Here is a 7,636-nt window from a genome sequence, read left to right on the forward strand (position 1 = left end):
TGCCTAGGCAGGGTGTCGGACACCGTGATCTGTTGAGGTCCCTTCCAACCCTAGCATCTATGAATTTATGAATCCATGAATGAGAGGAGTCCGACCAGGTCTCCGTGATCCCTACTAGATCGTAGTGCCCAGTGGAAAGCAAGAGGACTAGTTCCTCCTGCTTGTTCCCCATGCTTCTGGCACTGGTGTAGAGGCACCTAAGTCCTTCTACTGAGGTCACTGGCCGCCTGTTGCATTGAAGGGGAATTTTGTTTTTGCTTAGATCATGAACTAAATAGTGTAGCCCTAGGCCCCTTAGGCCCCTAGCACAGTAGTAAAAGTAAAGCTCTGGTTTCTTTTTACCTGGAGAAAAATACTGTGTTGTGTTATATGTGGTGCACTTCACCATCTGCACTCCCCTTTTCAAAATCCTAGGTCTGCCCATGTGTAGCCCTCCTCTAGCTGGCACTAAGCAGCCCCTGGGAGATGGCACATGTGCAGCTACTCGTGCAAGTGAAACCTTGTTGAATTCAGCTTTTATAGGACTTCTAGGCTGTAAGGCTCCTAGATCCAGCTGAAATGCAACTGTCCTGGAATGAGATGGCAGCAGTTCAATTCAGCAGCAAGGAATAAAACATCCATGTAGCACTACTAAGAAACAGCCAGGCTGCCAGGTCACAAAGTTCATGGCATCTCCAAGAAAGGAGGACTTGAATTCTCATTCCACTGCAAAGCTGGCTCCACTATACCCCAACTCATGGCAACAGCTCAGTGACACCTCTAAGGGGGAAGGCCCGCTTGAACTGAGTCCTCTCTGCATCTTCAGAACAGGAATTAAAGCAAGCTCAGCTCTTCGCTGTTCCACTGTGCTAAGAGCAGCTCTGACCCTACAGTGCAATAATGACTGTTTCCAAGACAGACCTCCAGTCCTCCATCCGAGCTCAGTCACAGAGAGCAGAGCTCAGGCAACTGTGGCACGTTGCCTGCAAATGCTTGCGTCAACGTGGCCCAGTGGCCAGAAATTTATAATGCAGCCACCTCACCAACCAGGTCAGACGACTGCTACTTCTGCAGGTGGCTAATTCTGCTTTCCACACATGGGAAACGAGTTCTGTGCCCCTGCTGGAAGCAGCAAGGAGCATGGAGAGGTTGTTGAACTCTGTCCCAGGTATGAAGCAGTTAACCCCTGCGGTCTCTCTCAGCCAGGAGCTACCCACCACCTCCAGTCCAGAGGGGCATGTGAGGGTGAACAGCCAGCACCCCAGGTGTGGTGTTGGGGAAGGGAAGGAACCATGGGGAAGGGATACTGAGAAGACTATTAAGGAAATGGCCAGAACTGAGCATTGCAGAGTGAGCCAAAGGCCGGAATGCACCCACATGAACCATTGTCTAAACAGTTTTGCCCTTCCTCTCCCTCACAATGAACAGACAAGATGCTGGAGTTGGTCTTTTCTCTCTCTCCAGCCTGTCCTTCCAGTGTAAGCCTAATGTCCTGATTCAGCTGGAGAGGAAGCTCAAGGGAAAAGGCGCACTGGTGAAAGAGCGAGTGCGGGTCTACAACAGTTGCAGCAGTGAGGGAAGTGCTGGTGAGCAGCCGTGCAGGGCACAGGGGGAGCAGGCAGATTGCTGGAGGGAGTCCCAAGTCAGAGAGGAGCAGCAGGCAGGTGGAAGTGCAGCTCCACTGGCAGCAGCAGAGCATGAGGGTCAGAGGAACAGCAGCACCAAAGGCAGGACCCAGGAGGAGGAAGAGGAGGAGGAAAGTGAGCAGATCGCTCAGTGTCACTCAGTGTCCAGGTCTGGAATAGACTTCCCCCAAAGGTCCCCAATCACCTACTCTGGATATCTTCAAAAAACGTCATCTGACCCCAGCAGCCTTTCCTGCCCAAGCATAGTGGGGATGGACCTGATGATCTTGAGAGCTCTCTTCCAGCCCCTAACATCTATGAACCATCCAAGAGAGCTCAAGCCCAGGCAGCAGTCCAGGTAGTAGGGAGCTACCCTCTTCATCTGACCTACTTCGATTGTGGGGCAATGACAGGAGTGAGAGAAACTTTTCCCTGCCTTCCCAAACCTTTGTTCCTGGAGGCAGCAGCTCCATGGCGGGTTGTCATTTCAATCTCCATAACCCACCATTCAGAGGCTGGTTAGTGCTAGCAAGGAAATCTGGCTGGAAGCAACCATATGCTTGCAATCTGCAGTGGGTCAGACCTGCAGTGGAGACAGCTCCACACTCACCTGCTACTCCATTGGCTGACCCAGGAACGTTTGCCAACAGCTATGAAGTCCACAGGGCAGAAACGCTTTTCAAGATTTGTGCCCGGCTTTCAGTTTCCCTTGGGGAAGCAGAAAACAGTGAAGCACCTCTCACAAAATGTTTGACTTGCAGGAGAGTTTTGCTTTGCTCATGGGAAGCTAGTCATGAGTCAGTCACCACAAAGCAGAGAAAAAGACAGACAGAAACTGCACGTCAGTCAGCAGGCATTCAGATGTGCTGCTCTCATCTTCCACGGGGCAGTCCACCTTCCAGAAATGTTGCTGCATCATTCCAGCCTAGAGATCATGTAGACTAGGTACAGAAAGCAAGGAAGAGGGAAGATGTCATAAAGACTGGGTCATGGGCAGTCTGGCTTAGTGGTTAGGCCCCTGGAGAAAGTAAGAGCCAGAGGTGGAGTCTAAAGCACAGGCCAAGGCAAGGTTCAGGAGTCAGGGATCTAGTTACCAAAGCCAAGGAGAATTCCAAAAAGCCAGAGTCCAGAAGCAGAGCTGAGCAGGGTCCGAAATCAGAAAAACAAGAGCAGAGGATCTTCGGGCAGACCTGTTGGCTAGCCTCCAATCCGCTTCCCAGGTGGACTTCGTGCTGCTGAGGCTACCAGGGTCCTCAGTCAGGAGGCCCTGACATGGGCCAGCTGGGTCATAGCCAGTGGGGCTGCCAGTTAGAGCCTCAGGCAGGCTAGGCAATTAGTAAGGGCTGAGGTGCCTGTTAGGGCCCCTGACAGGCATCCAGGACTTACCATTTGCTTCTGCCTGGACAATAATGCCTCGTGAAGTTGAAGGAACCATTGTACAAACACTTTTCTATTGGAATGCTAATTCTCTTAAGAGAATTTTTAGGGAACTTGTGACCATGTCACCTTCAGGATTTCTGTTTACCAAGAGGAGAACCAGCCAGTCTGGATTCCTACAAGTTACCATAGAAATGCCATGGAACAAGCCCGGAACTGAAGCTCATTAAATCTGAATGGTCTGCAGCAATCAGGAGAGCACGGGCGAGCCACTTGGCATACTGGAGATCTCCAGGCTCCCCACGCTTGAGCCTAAAGGCACTTCAGTTCAGTTTAATTCTTGGTTCCTCCCTGCCACACAAGCCTTGGGTTTGAGTTGTTCCCTGTGAGCAAGCGTGCGAGGGGGGAAGACCCCAGATTCTATACCAAGGCTCAGACTCTCTTGCTTTGTGTCTGACCCAGGAGGAGGCCTCCCCAACCTGACTCCCCTGGAGCTGTATGAAAGGTGCTGGCGCAGCAATGAATGCCTTCCACCTCACTTCAAGCTTCTCCTCCCTTGGTTTCTATTACTATGGCCTGCACTTTTGCATTGTCCTTTAGCACGGACCTAGTGGATCCTCTTCCTTTTCACTCAACAGCTACAGGAAAACTGGCATACACAACTCCAGTAGCACTGCTGATAACAATAGCAGTGGTGTTCAATCCATGGAGCTGCAGACTATGGTCCCTCACTAGATGCCAGCATCTGAGAGAGTGAGTTTTTCACGCAGTCAGGGGTAAACCTGGCTTGGATGCAGTACATTTGTGCACAATGAATAGCTTTTGCTTATCCTCTATACTTGAGCAGCAGTGCAGGTACCAGATGGGGCTAGGGGAAATGTTCTGTGCTGGAAATGTTCAGGGGAAGTTGTAGGAATTTATGAGGGTAGAGTTTACAGGCCTGATTGATTGATGCTGACAAGGACATCAGAAGACATGTGAATGCTTCCCTCCTTTGCCCTGATCTGCTGTCACTTAACTGTTCTGGTCAGTTATTGCTTCTTGATCTACCTCACGCTGAGTTTACCCGACTGTCTGTGATGTAGTAGCTGCAGCTTTCAAGCCAGGTGGTCCATATCTTGGAGCTGTGCGCTAGGGAGAGCCTCACCTTGAACATGGGAAACCCTGAGTGCTGTTACAAGCCTGCTCAGGTCAGCCCTCCCCTGTCTCCAGGTGGGAGACCCCAAATTCTCAGGCTTTATGGTAATAGTGTGACAACAATCTCAGAGTGACGTGCAACAGGACTGGGGGTAAAACTGGAAGTGGAGGGGGAAACTTATCTATTGATTTCATAGACTTCATAGACATTAGGGCTGGACGGGACCTCAGAAGATCATCGTGTCCAGCCCCCTGCCCAAAGGGCAGGAAGTCAGCTTGGGTCAAAGGATCCCACCAAGATAAAAATCCAAACATTTCTTAAAAGTGTCCAGAGTTGGTGCTTGCACCACCTCTGGAGGGAGCCTATTCCAGGCCTTGGGGGCTTGGACAGTAAAGACATTTTTCCTTATGTCCAGCCCACTTACCATCCATTGGTAAGTGGATGTGTCAGTTCTGTTAGTAACAAGATATAACATGGAAGAATTCATAACTGTTCCTCTGTCTTAAACCTCACAATCCAGATTTTGACTCTTAACATTATTTTCCTTTGCACCTGATTATATCACAATAGAAATTTATAGAAAAATGTTAACTAGTCAGTAAAACTAATACAAAGATGTTCAGGAACTTAGTCAGAACTACTTAAGATCGGTACAATTTAGTTAAACAATGCCTGCATTCCTGTACTACCCTCCACTGTATAATTTATTTTAACATCAAAAAGGAACATTGCAGTATAATTTACCCAATGTTCTGCTGAGCCAGCTCAAAAATAATGAGTCTAACAAGCAAAAGCAACCACAAAACAACAGCCTTTGGCTCTGAAACTTTTATTTTGCAGTTTGCTTTGCAGAGAAGTACATACTGAACGCCAGCAAACACCATGGCCAGAATTCCACACTGCGGTAGCTTGTCCATAATTACAACAATAGAAGCTATAAATCTCAAGAGCTTTAAACTATGACTCTGTATAAAAGAAGCCAACATGGGCACAGAGACAAAACAGCAAAAGCTCTGCCAGCACTGTAGCTTCTGCCCTTATGATCCCCAGTGGAATCACATAATAAACTATGAAGACTTGCTAATAACCAGTGTGTTTTTGATATTCCAGTAGTTCCCAAAAGCCTTGGTTATTTCACTGAATGAGGCGCTGTGGAAATCTATAATAAACAGTAGTGCTGGCCTCCAAGAAGCTTCTGGTACAAGGCATAATAGGTGGCTGATTAAAAAACAGGGGGTGTTGGGTGCCTAATTCACTTAGGTGCTCTTAGAAATGCCATTACGTGTCCATATGCATCTTTAGGTGCCTAAATATCTTTGAAACTCTGGCACTAAGCTTGTGAAGTATTTACCCTAAAAGCCTTAAAAGTGCTTCCTTTAAACTTTATTTTTACAAACCTGCCATTCTTTGTCAACCCCCTCCCTGTCAGAGTTACCTAGCATAAGAATCATTTATATGTAGGTAGATCTGGATATTGGCTCCTTTACATAATTTATAATTCCCCATCCCTGGAGCTATTTGGAATCTACTCTAGGAATTTTTAGGAACACACTACTATCAGTTCAGCTGTTGCAGCTGTAGTGCAGATGGGCATCCTCATGTAGAAAAAATTCTCCCTGCTTCGTACCATTTTTAGCATCCTGTTCTTTAATCCAGCAAAAACTGGAACAGACTTCCATAGTTTCTAGCTAAGAAGGTAATGTTTCTCCTGGGGGAATTTAATGGGTCAGGTTGACCTGCATCAAAACACTTCAGTTTGCTGAAGTTGACTGAAACATTACAGGGCAGTGAAACACTTGAGTTGAGTCTGCCACCTAGCCATACAGCCTCCTGGGACCTGTGGTTTAGTTGCCTCATGCTCCAGTTCTCACCAAGGACTGGATGCCCCAATCTTATCTCTCACACGATGCTCCACAATCCCCTCTCTTTCTGACCTACTGTGGACATTAAGTGAAAACAAAAGGCAAAATGTCTATATAAAATTATTCAACATTTCCAAATTGAAACTTTTGGATTGGGCCCAAAATTTTTGGTGCTGGATAATTCTGTTATTTGACTAAAGGTTAACAATTTTTCACAAGAAGCAGAAACATAAAAGTAAATACACTGTTTACTTGGAAACCCTCATTTTTAGGAGAACATTTTCAGCCAGCGCTAACAGATGGGACATATCAGGGAATGAACTAAAACTGATGGAAGCATCAGAGCTGACAAAAAAAATGCTCGCTAACCTGTAGTGAACAATATTTGCAATCATTAGAATTGAAAGTTTTCTGTAGCATTTCCACAGCTGCAGACTCTTAAATACTCAGAGCTGAGACCAGGTGAGAGAGAGCAGAGCCAGGTGGGAGGGTGCAGGACAGCATCAGAGAAGAGGACATGCAGGCAGCAGTAAATAGCTGGTCCTGTGAATTTAGAAGTGAATGGTAAAGCTGGAGTCCAAGCCAGGTTTTCTCAAAGAGGAGATGCTAGGGCTGGCTTGAACTTTGTGGAAAGACTCAGAGAAAGAGAATGGTAGAGCCAGAGTGAGAGTGAGTAGGGGACATAGGAGAACAGGAGGTCCTTGTGGAGAGGTATGGGCTGAGAGACAGCTGGGAGGACTGGAGGGAGACAGAAGCGGGCACTGAGAGAGTAAGCAGCAGAGGGAAAGGGGGAGTGGTGGAGAAGGGGGTAGGGGAAATGATGCTGGTTCTTATCAAGTGGTCAGGGAAGCAAGGTTGTGGGCAAAGACAGGCAGTGAATAGGTGAGGGAGCTGGTATACTTAGGGGAGGGACCCTCGGCTGCACTAAGCCAGGGAGGGGAGGGGATATTCCTCCCTATTTCCCAGGACATGGTAACTTCCCAGTGTTGTCCAGTAAGTTCTGCACAGGGACCTAATCCTGCAAGCATCTTGACAGGTCCTGTCCCTGTGAGGCCATCATGTTTGCACTCCGGCCCTTCTGAGCACTAGCTTTATTTCCTGCCTGACCATATATATGTGAACTGGAGTGCTGCAATAGCCGGACTGCCTCTCCTTACTAAATCAGGAAATAGCACAAGGACAAGTCAGGCCACTGTCAGGATGCCACAAGGCAGAGACTAGTGGCCGCAGCTTAGGGCTGAGTGCTAGAGCTGGCGCAGCCAGGGTGCTCCAAGGCGCAACTAGCTGCAGTCTCAGAAATAAGCAAGAGTCATTGCTGTGGTTCAGATGCTGCCTTATATCAGCAGTGCAGCAGACTGGAGGCAGATACCCTGTGGCCACCAGAAAAAAGCACGTGATGTGAAGCCCTTGGAACAGAAAAAGGCAATTCAGAGAGAGCGTAAGGAGGGGCGGGCAGAGGAGCAGGACAGCCAGAAAGAAAAATTGGAGGCAGAGAGTTATTACCACGTCACGCCGTCTCCTGGGCCTTACTGGGAGATCACCATCCTTTCACCAGTGCCTGCAAGGCAATGGAGCAGTACAGTCAATCCAGGTGGGGTCTGAGAGGAATCCTGGAGCCCTGGGACTGGATGGCTTCCCTGCTGCACACACGCTCT

At 48.2% G+C, this 7,636-nt stretch overlaps 1 protein-coding gene across 3 annotated transcripts in view; it reads right to left on the minus strand.

Moving 5' to 3' along the window:
- The window catches only part of TOR4A (torsin family 4 member A), a 22,876-nt gene that overhangs the window by 7,800 nt on the left and 7,440 nt on the right, over positions 1-7,636 (minus strand). The window contains exon 2 of one of the 3 annotated variants that reach the window (XM_025210411.1): positions 7,485-7,539. The exons of 1 other annotated variant lie outside the window; for it this stretch is intronic. The gene's annotated coding sequence lies outside the window, so the exon portion shown is untranslated. Of the gene's footprint in view, positions 1-6,350; positions 6,371-7,484; positions 7,540-7,636 lie in introns of those variants that run through there. One more of the 3 variants, XM_006028967.2, reaches the window with a different exon arrangement.

This window comes from Alligator sinensis, unplaced genomic scaffold (genome assembly GCF_000455745.1).
Source record: "Alligator sinensis unplaced genomic scaffold, ASM45574v1 scaffold610_1, whole genome shotgun sequence".
NCBI lineage: Eukaryota > Metazoa > Chordata > Crocodylia > Alligatoridae > Alligator > Alligator sinensis.